Source organism: Trichechus manatus, unplaced genomic scaffold (genome assembly GCF_000243295.1).
Source record: "Trichechus manatus latirostris isolate Lorelei unplaced genomic scaffold, TriManLat1.0 scaffold00069, whole genome shotgun sequence".
In the NCBI taxonomy this organism is placed as follows: domain Eukaryota; kingdom Metazoa; phylum Chordata; class Mammalia; order Sirenia; family Trichechidae; genus Trichechus; species Trichechus manatus.
Genome location: NW_004444005.1, coordinates 7,152,457 through 7,162,755, shown reverse-complemented (window position 1 = coordinate 7,162,755; position 10,299 = coordinate 7,152,457). Strand labels below are relative to the sequence as shown.

Genomic DNA, 10,299 nt, shown 5'->3' with positions numbered 1-10,299 from the left:
CTCACTAGTCACACACTTACCCCACAATGAGTCCCCACAGTTAGGTTAAAATGTCCAGTTTTTCTCTGGGTTGGAATATTATCCACTCAGTCTGGTGATTCTAGATGTTGCCTGCTGATCAGATTTGGTGGGCATTCTGTCTTTGATTTTAAAAAATGGAAAAATGAAGAAGTTGTAGTTAATAAATGCAGTTTGGCAGTCAAAACCCTTCGAAACCATTGGGGGGAACGTGGCATAGAAGGAACCACTTCCCTAGAGGGCAGGGTCTTGAAACTTGTTTGTGTTATGCATGCGGTAGTGGTTCAATAAGTATTTTTTATACTGACATTCAGACTCTTTAGTATTGGCACGTGGGGACCTTCGCTGCTTGGGCCCAGGCCATCTTTTTAGCCTCTCCCTCTGACGCTCTCTGTGAGGCACTCTGTACCCTCCAGTCTGCCAGCGCTCACTAAATAACTCCTGCCCTTTAATGTCGCTGAGTCCTTGCTCAGGGTCCTCCCTGCCTGGATTCTTGTTTCTTCTCCTGGCTTGGCCCTTTTGAACACCTCGCTCACGGGTATGCTCTGTGGAGATTTCCATAGAGCAGGCTGAATTAGAAGCACTTACCACATTGTATTTTCGTGCATTGTCTGTCTTCTCCACTAAACCGTGGGCTCCTAGAGATTAGGGCTTACGTCCAGTTCATCTTCGTATCTCTAGAGCCAAACATGGTCAATAAAGGCATAAACTGATTTGGAAAAAATTAAGGCTCAAAGGGTCTTTAATGAACACCAGTCTTTGTCTAGACACGCGCTATAGGCAAATAATTCTATTTGAATAAAAAGAATATTTTGAATAAAAAGTGAAAATAGGATGTTGAGCACCCTGAACACAGATGGAATAAGACAGTCTGGAATTGTATATCTACATAATTACCAAATACGCAGAATACTTGCAGTGGGCTGTATTAGCCAAGGATACCACAATTACTATAATTGGAATCGTTTCCAGAAGAACATGTTGCATTTCAGATATCTATAATAGCAATAAGCCATCCAATCTATGATTCAACTTAATTATTTCCGTAATTGTTTTGAGCTTTAGGCTCAGATTTTTTGCCAGCAAAACTCACATTTGGCATAGAATGCCAAATGCAAAATAAATTTTTAATATTTATAATTGGATGAACTTGATATCAAAAGAACATTTCAAAGCATGTTATGAAGACAGGCTAAAGGGGATAAGCTACTGGGCAAGGTTCTACATTATAGAATGTAATGAAATTCCAATTTAGTATTTCACTTTTGAGTTTTTTGTAATCAGCCAATACGATGAGGGGAAAGTAATGGAGAGGTGAGCAGTTAAGAAACTAAAATAAGTATGATACATAAAGTCATTTTACTGAAAATTTAGATTTGAGAATAATGAGATAAATTAGGTTGTAGTCTACATAGATTCTCTGTGGATTCTAGATAGAAAGTCCTGTTAGCTGTATAGTTTGGGGATTATGATTCTCAAATGAAATATGTAGCCTGGGTGAAACATAATGTCAAGGTTGAGGATATTAGGGACATGGTACATCCAGTTATCACAGAAGAGAAAAATGATGAGGGCATTATGAGTTGGTACCCTAGTTTTTATCTTCAACTTTATCATAAACCTCATATATGTCACCAGATGGCAAAATCTGTTTAATGATAACTCTGACTTGAGAAAATTGTGCATTATAAAATATGAGCCCCAATATTGCACCCTAGAAGCTACTTATAGAACAAGATTGGTCTCTAATGGAAAAGTCCACACATTCTCTAAGTTCCAAATAAGATATCAAAGGTGGAAGCACTTCTGGAATGGAGTAAAGACCTTCAAAAGTCAGATCCTCCATAAAAGCAATGAGATCACTCGAAAAAATTGTCAGTCAGCTTTTTCAGAAATTGGGAAATTAACCAAAGACTTACAACAATCCAAGGAGCATTTATTCAAGAAAAATGGCTGAATTTTGGTAAGAACAATGAGCTTCATGGTATTTTAACTTGCCCTATTCCCATACCCTCCTTCCCAGCTCCATGTGGCCTTGAAAACTGATAGCCTTGCAACCCTGGTAGCTGTGAAAACCAGAAGCCTAGCAGCCACTGGAAGGGGCAGAATGGGATTGGAGCTCCCCAAAAGCCTCAATGCCAGAGAATTGTCACTATTTGACCTAAATGGCAGCTCCTTGGAAGAGCCCCATTCACAGGGCTTGTCTTTATTTGTCCTGACTCAGAGTCCACTCAGTGTGAACAGCCCCATTCCCAGGGTACTAGTTGAAAATAGCTAGCAGCATTGTTTAATGTTGCAGCTGCCTGAGGCAGTGATACCAGTTGGGGCAAACAAGAGGCTGACTAAAATCTTAAAAGAAAAATCTGGGGAATGAGATGCCAGTGCTGTTGTCAGCTGTCATCAAGTCAGCCCCTGACTCATGCCAACCCCATGCATAATGCTGCCTGGTCTTATGCCATTCCTATGATCAATTGTGGATCAAACCATTGTGATCTGTAAGGTTTTCACTGGGAGATTTTTGGAAGTAGATTGCCAGGCCTTTCTTCCTAGCCCATCTTAGTCTGAAAGCTCCGCTGAAACCTGTTCAGCATCATAGTAACACGCAAGCTGCTGCTGACAGATGGGTGGTGGCTGTGCATGAGATGCTCGTGGGGGCTTTGAAAAACTCTTAGATATTCCTGAGAATCTAGAAAGCTGTGCACATGTGTAGTGCTGGGTGCATGCCTAGAAAAGACTTGAGAAGACCCTCATTTCTCACTTCTGCACGAGCAGGAAGTGATGGCTAAAAAACAGGGTTGTAAACTGCTGAAACATTGAAGGCATGGCCCAGCACACAGAGCCCCTCAGCAAAAGCTAGGAGACATATAGGTTCAAGGCATTTAAGGAAATCTCTGTGTAATCATTAGCTCACCGCTGAGCTAACTGACTTCAGCAGCTGCACATGACAAAAAATACAGACTTTACAGAATTAATATGGGAAAGGCATTAAATAAACAGCAGCAGCAAAAATAAATAAAAATAAACAGCAACAATAGTAAATCCTGGGGAGGTGAGGGAATGTGAGTTCCAGAGTTTATTTAAAATGTCCAGTTTTCAACAAAAAACTTGTGGGAAACCAGAAAGCATGGCTCATTCACGGAAAAAAAGCAGTCAATAGAAACTGTCCCTGAAGAAGCCAAGACATTGGACTTACTAAACAAAGACTTTAAATCAGCTATTATAAATATATTCACAGAACTAAAGGAAAACATGCCTAAAGAATTAAAAGAAAGTGGAGAACAATATCTCAACAAATAGTATCAATAAAGAGAAATTATATATAAAAACAAAATAACCAAATAGAAACTGTGGAGTTGAAAAGTACAATATCTGGGGAAAAAAAAAATGTCACTAGAGGGATTAAACATCAGATTTGAGCTGGCAGAAGAAAGAATCAGCAAACTTGAAAATAGGTCAACTGAGATCATCCAGTCCGAGGAATATAAAGAAAAAAGAAGGAAGATAAATGAACAGAGCCTTATAGACCTATGGGATACCTTCAAGAGTACTGACATATGCATAATAGAGTCCTACAAGAAGAGGAGAGAAAGGAGCATAAAAAATATTTGAACAAATAATGTCCCCAAACCCCTAAAATTTAATGAAAAACATTACACATCCAGGAAGTTCAAACAGATCCACACATAGACATATCATAGCCAAACTGTCAAAAGACAGAGAATCTTGAAAACCACAAACCACAAGAGAAAAATAAGTTTTGCATACAAGGGATTCTTAATAACATTTAACAGCTGACTCCTCATCAGAAATCATTAAGGCAGGAAGGCAGTGGGGTGACTTATTCAAAGTGCTAAAAGAAAAAGACTGTCAACCAAGAATTCTATACTCAGAAAAACTATCCTTCAAAAAATGAAGGAGAAATTAAGTCAATCCCAGAATAAAAAAAAAGAAAGAAAAATTTCACTAGCAGACCTGCCCTACAAGAAATATTAAACAAAGTCTTTCAGGCTGAAATGAAAAGACACAAGAGAGTAACCAAATCCACACATGCATAAATAAAGAATACCGGTAAAGGTACCTGTATAGGTAAATATAAAACACAGTATAAATGTACTTTTGTTTGTAACTCTTTTTTTTTCCTATCTGATTTAAAAGGCAACTGCAAAAAACAAATAATTATAAAGCTGTGTTGTTGAGTTTATAATATACAAAGATGTAATTTCTGTGACAATAGCACAAAGGAGGGAGGAGGAAATGGAATTATATAGGAGGAAAGTTTTTGTACACTATTGAAATTAAATTGATATTAATCTCAGATTGTTTAAATTAAGATGTTAAGTATAGTCCCCAGGTCAACCACTAAGAAAATAACTTAAAAAATATAGTAAATGAAATAAGGAAATTAAAATGGTACACTAGAAAATATTTCACACAGAAGGCGGCAGTAATGGAGAAACAGAAGAACAAAAAATACATAAGGCATATAGAAAACAAATAGAAAAATGCCAGATGTAAATCATACCTTATCAGTAATTACATTAAACATAAATGAACTAAAAAGTCCTACCAAAAAGCTGAGATTGGCAGAATGAATAGAAAATATGATCCAACTATATACTGTCTACAAGAGACAGACCTTAGATTGAAAGACCAAATAAGTTGAAAGTAAAAGGATGGAAAAAGATATTCCATGCAAACAGTAACCAGTATTATTGTCAGATAAAATAGATTTTAAGTAAAAAAAAGTTTACATGAGACAAAGGACATTATATATTGATAAAAGGTTCAATCCAGCAAGATATAGCTATTATAAACATATACACACCTAACAATAGAACCCCAAAATATACGAAGCAAAATTTGACAGAATTGAAGGGAGAAATAGAAGTTCTACAATAATAGTTGGAGACTTCAATACCCTACATTCAGTAATGGATAGAACAACCATACTGAAAATCACTAAGGAAATAGAGGACATGAACAACATTATGCCACTTAGACCTAACAGACGTGTACAGAAACTCTGCCCAACAACAGCGGAATATACATTCTTCTCAAATGCACATGGAACAAGTCACAATACATTTTAAGAGATTGAAATGATATAAAGTATCTTTCGATTCACCATGGAATGGAGCTAGAAATCAATAAAAGAAGGTAGACTAGCAATTTCACAAATACATGGAAATTAACTCACTGAGACAAACAGTGGGTCAAAGAAGAAATCACAAGGGAAATTAGAAAATACCTTGAGATGAAAGAAAATGAAAACATAGCAAAACCTATGGGATGCAGCAAAAGTTGTACTAGGAGGGCCCTGGGTTCTGATCTCTGTCATTCTGACCTGGCGGCGGTGGATGGGTGTAGAGGGGAACTCATGGTATTGGAAAACGTCCTCAGTGCATAAGTGGCTTTGCGCTCCCATACGGTCTCCGCAACTCTCCTTACCTTTCTGGTCACAGGCTTTTTTCAGTGTTTTTAAGGGTTCTGTGGTGGGCAGCCTTCTACAATGGCTCCCTATGGTCCCTGCCTCCTGGTATTCATGCCATGTGTAATGCCCTGGATCTTGTGACTTGCCTCTAATGAATAGAAAAGTGATGGGATGTTTGGTTATTTGTTAAATGTTTTCAGTGGGAGGGTTGATCCGAGTTTGCCAGCCAGCACTGGAAATCAGCCACCATCATTCCCTTTGTAGTGAAGAATCATTTAGAGGTGAGACTTTTCATTTCGAAGAAGTTAGCGTTTAGGGCTAATTCTTACCGTGATTTCTTGTTCTATTGCCATTTGTACAGAAAGCATGGCTTGACAATTTCTTTTTTCTTTAAATCAGTTATAAAATGTTTCAAACATATAGAAAAATACAAAAGAATTTAACGCACCTCTGTGTTCACCATCCCGGAGCCCTGGTGGTGTAATGGTTAAACTACTAACCAAAAGGTCAGCAGTTCGAATCCACGAGCCGCTCCTTGGAAACCCTATGGGGCAGTTCTACTCTGTCCTATAGGGTCGCTATTAGTTGGAATCGACTCGACAGCAATGGGTTTGATTTTAATCACCATCTAGATTGAACAAATGCTAAGATTTTGCTACATTTGCTTCAGATTTTTTTCTTTATTTAAGAAACATAACAATGCAGCTTAAAGCCCTACTTCCCCATCCCATTCCCCTTCCTGCTGTCTCAGAGGTAATTACTGTCAAGTGAGTTTGCATCCAGGGTACTTGCAGCCTCATTGGGCCAACGACTCTCACGGCTTTTATGTTTTTATGCTATCATGCAAATGTTTGTAGCCACTCCAGTATCTCAGATCATTTTATGAATGTAAAATGTTTACACTAGTATTTTCATACTGTAGGTACCCATTGGCACTTCACTTTTTTTACATATTATTTTTGAAGTTTATCATGTTGGTATATTTCGGTCCTGTTTATCGTTTTAGTAGTACTTTACTATTCTGTTGCAAGAATTATCACAATTTATTCCTTGCCCTGCACAATGACTAGCGCGTGGCAAGCAATGAGTAAATTATTATTTACTATTATAATAGCTATTATTACTGATGGACATTTAGGGTGTTTCTAACAATTATTATAAATAGTGGCTCATTGAACATCCTTGTTGATGTCTTTGCGCACAGGTGCAGAAGAGGTTTCCTAGGATAGAAAGTGAACTTGCCAGGCCTCAGTGTGTGCACTTAAACTATGTTATTGCCAAATTACTCTCTAAAGTGGCTGTTCCAATTTATATTCCTGCCAGCAATATGAGAGAGTTTCTTTTTTTGTAAATCCTTACCGATGAACGGGATTACCAGACTTCGTCTTGAAACATGAAATATTTCAGGTATATAAAGATGCATGGAGTACAAGATAACAGTTTCCTATCCTCTACTCGGTTTACGAAGTGTTGCCAAACCCAGGAAGGTGGGTCCTTGTTCTGAGCACTCAGACTTGCCAATTATCTGGACACCATTCTTTGAGAAAGTAACTTTACTGCAATGCCCAGAGCAAGGAACCGGGAGGAAGTTCCTCAGATCTGACTCCCTGACCTATGGGGAAGCAGGGCTTATATGTGATTTGGGCAGCAAGATAGTGGCCACACAGGCATATTGGGGAGGGAAAGTTCTAGAAGGATGGCAGCCAGGAAGCAGGAGGTGACGTAGTTCTTGTAGGACCTCGTTTCAGAATGGGGTCTGGGTGATGATTTTCCTTCTGATTCGTTCCACCTGTTGCTGCATCCTCTGTTGAGGTCAGTAAATTGTCACAGCTGGCCCTTCTGCGCATGCGGGGCAGGTCAACTCTGGCTCGGACTAGTTTAAGGTAGTCTTTTCTGACTAATGGAAATTTACTGGCATTCTTAGGATCAGGTCACAGAAGTAAAACTCTTCAAACACAAATGAAACTCTCTCTGTACTCCTCCCTGATTCCATTCTCCTCTTTCCCCCTCACAGATAACTATTATCCTGAATCTCGTGTTCATCATTCCCAGGCATGCTTTCATACTTTTCTAATTTGAATACATATGTATTCATAAATGTTTTACAACATTGACAATATGTATTAAAATTTTATATAAGCTTTATCTAAACGGTAAAATACTCTACACACCTTTCTGTTGCTTGCTATTGTCACTTACCATTCTGCTTTCGAGGTTTCTCCATGCCGAGGACGACTGATGATAGCAACAAACCCTTTCCGTAGACCAAAAACCAGTTGTCATTGAGTCGTTTCTGACTCATGACAACCCCATGTATGCAGAGTAGAACTGCCCCAAATGGTTTTCAAAGATGTGACCTTTCGGAAGCAGATCACGAGGACTTTATTTCAGGGTGCCTCTGGGTGGGTTCATACCACTAACCTGTCGGTTAATACTCGAGTGCTTAACCAGTTGCGTCACCTAGGGACTCATAACACCTTGCATAGTGCTTGTGATATGCCAGGCAGTGTTCTATAATTCATTCATCTTAACTGATACATTGCAGTTTATCAATTTTTTCAGCATTGCTAACAATGCTACAGTGAATTTTCTTGTACCTGTATCCTTGCGGGCCAGTCTGGGTATATACCTAAGAGTAGAATTGCTGAGTTGTATGGTTCCAGCAAGGAGTCATGGTGGCACAGTGGTTAAGTGCTTGGCTGCTAACCAAAAGGTTGGCATTTTGAACCCATGAGCTGCTCCGTGGGAGAAAGATGTGGCAGTCTGCTTCCCTAAAGGTTACGGTCTTGGAAACCCTATGGGGCAGTTCTGCTCTGTCCTGTGGGGTCGCTATGAGTAGGAATTGACTCGACAGCAGTGGGTTGGTTGTGGGATGGTTCCAGCATCTTCAGTTGTACTGATGATGTCAAATTGTTTCCCCAAGTTTGTGCCATCTCTTCAGCAGTGTATGAGAGGTTCTGTTGCTCTACGTCTTCATCAAAACTTGATTCTGTAGATTTTAAAAGTTTTCCCATTGGATGAGTGTGGAAGCGAATGTCGTGCTTTTGTTTTACATTTCCCTGGTTACTAGTGAGGTTACACATATTTTCTTGACCTTTTGTTTCCTTTTCTGTCAATTGTCTATTTGTGTTCTTTATTTTCCATTTGCATTTTATTTTATGCTGAATTTACTCCTGAGCCGTTAGATTTTGATTTTTAGTTTCTTGTGGGGCATCGTTTTCTTCTGTGCAACCTCCTCTCTTGGTTTAGGAACAACGTGTCCCTTTTCAATAAGGGTCATCACAGTGTGCTGGGGGGGCTCATGGTGGGTCAATCTGAACATGAACTCTTGCGGGCTTTGTTCACCTGGGTGTGCTTAGTGACCAGAGAATCTACATCCACACCCTTAAGTTCAGCGTTACTCTCTGCACTTTTAAGCATGTGCAGCAAAAATGCATCACTCTTTGGGCCACTGACTGTGTGTCCAACCCCACTGTTTGGCCTGGGCACACCTACCAACTCCACCATTATCACTTCGCGACGGCCTACATTGCTTCTGCAAAGTGACATCTTTCAGAGACTCGGTGGCTTTTCGGATAGGCGTCTGCTTGACGGCCTTGGCAGTTTCCTGGGTGTTCCTAAAATAGACCCGGAGATTTGAACCTCCTGATTGGCATGGTTTTGTGGGGTTTTCAGGGTTTTCTTGGCTGTACTCAAATGTGTATGACAGATCACCATTTCAACAGATCACCCCAGGAGGCTGCTTCTCTTTCTCCTTTTCTAATAGAGTCTTTCTTTCTTTTTATAGAAATTCTTTGTTTTGGAAATTATATTGTTTCCTGGGATTGCCATGACAAATTACCACAAATGGAGTGGCTTGAAAACAACAGAAACATATTGTCTCATGGTTCTGGAGGCCAGAAGTCCAAAATCAAGGTGCCGGCAGGGCCGCGTTCCCTCCAAAGGCCCTAGGGGAGGATCCTTCCTTGCCTCTTCAGCTTCTGGCGTCTACAGGTGTTCTTGGCTTGAGGCAGTGTCAGACATGTCTCTGCCTGCATTGTCACGTGACCTTCTGTGTCTCTGTGTCTCAGATCTCCCTCTGCCTTTCTCATAAAAGGACACTTGTCATTGGTTTTAGGCCTCCCCACCCCCCAAATCTAGGATGGTCTTATCTTGAGATCCTTGATTATATCTGCAAAGATTCTATTTCCAAAGAAGAGCATAGTCACAGATTCTGGGTGGACATGTCTTTTGGGGACCGCCATCCACCCCATTACAGAAGTTAATTTTTAGTTACATGCATTGCTAAGTCTTCTCCTACCCTATGGCCTGACGTTTCTTTCTGTTTATGGTGACTTTGGTTGTAACAAAGTTTTAATTTTTTATATTGTCACACTTACCAACCTTTTTCTTTACAGTTTGTGTTTTTTGCATGTTAAGACCTTCTTACCCTGAGATCACAAAAATATTCTTAGTTTTCTTCTGAAAGTTTTCAAGTCTTGCTCTTCCCTTTAGGTCTTTAATCCACTTGGTATTTATTTTGGTGAATGGTGTTAGGAAGGAATTCACTTTAAATTTTTCATATAGAAAACCAATTGCCGTGTAGTGAGTTCGAGGGGAGGCTGATCAAGGAAAAAGATATGAGCGTGAGATAGAAGCGTGGCCCCACAAGCTGTTTATTGGGCTGGGGCATCGACAGCCACATGCTGGGGGTGGGGGGCCGTCTCCCACAGCAGGAGATCTGCCATGGGGAAGGGGCTGTGTGGGCCTTCATGATGTCCTTCTACAGCAAGGCGGGAAGTCTTTGGATCAGAGAGTTCCAAAGGACAGCAGCAGCTTCTAACTACAGGAGTTTATCTTATCTAGGGCCA

At 39.9% G+C, this 10,299-nt stretch overlaps 1 pseudogene; it reads right to left on the bottom strand.

The window, feature by feature from the left end:
- Positions 1 to 8,630: 8,630 nt before the first annotated feature.
- The window catches only part of LOC111821187 (60S ribosomal protein L17 pseudogene), a 74,422-nt pseudogene continuing 72,753 nt past the window's right edge, over positions 8,631 to 10,299 (bottom strand).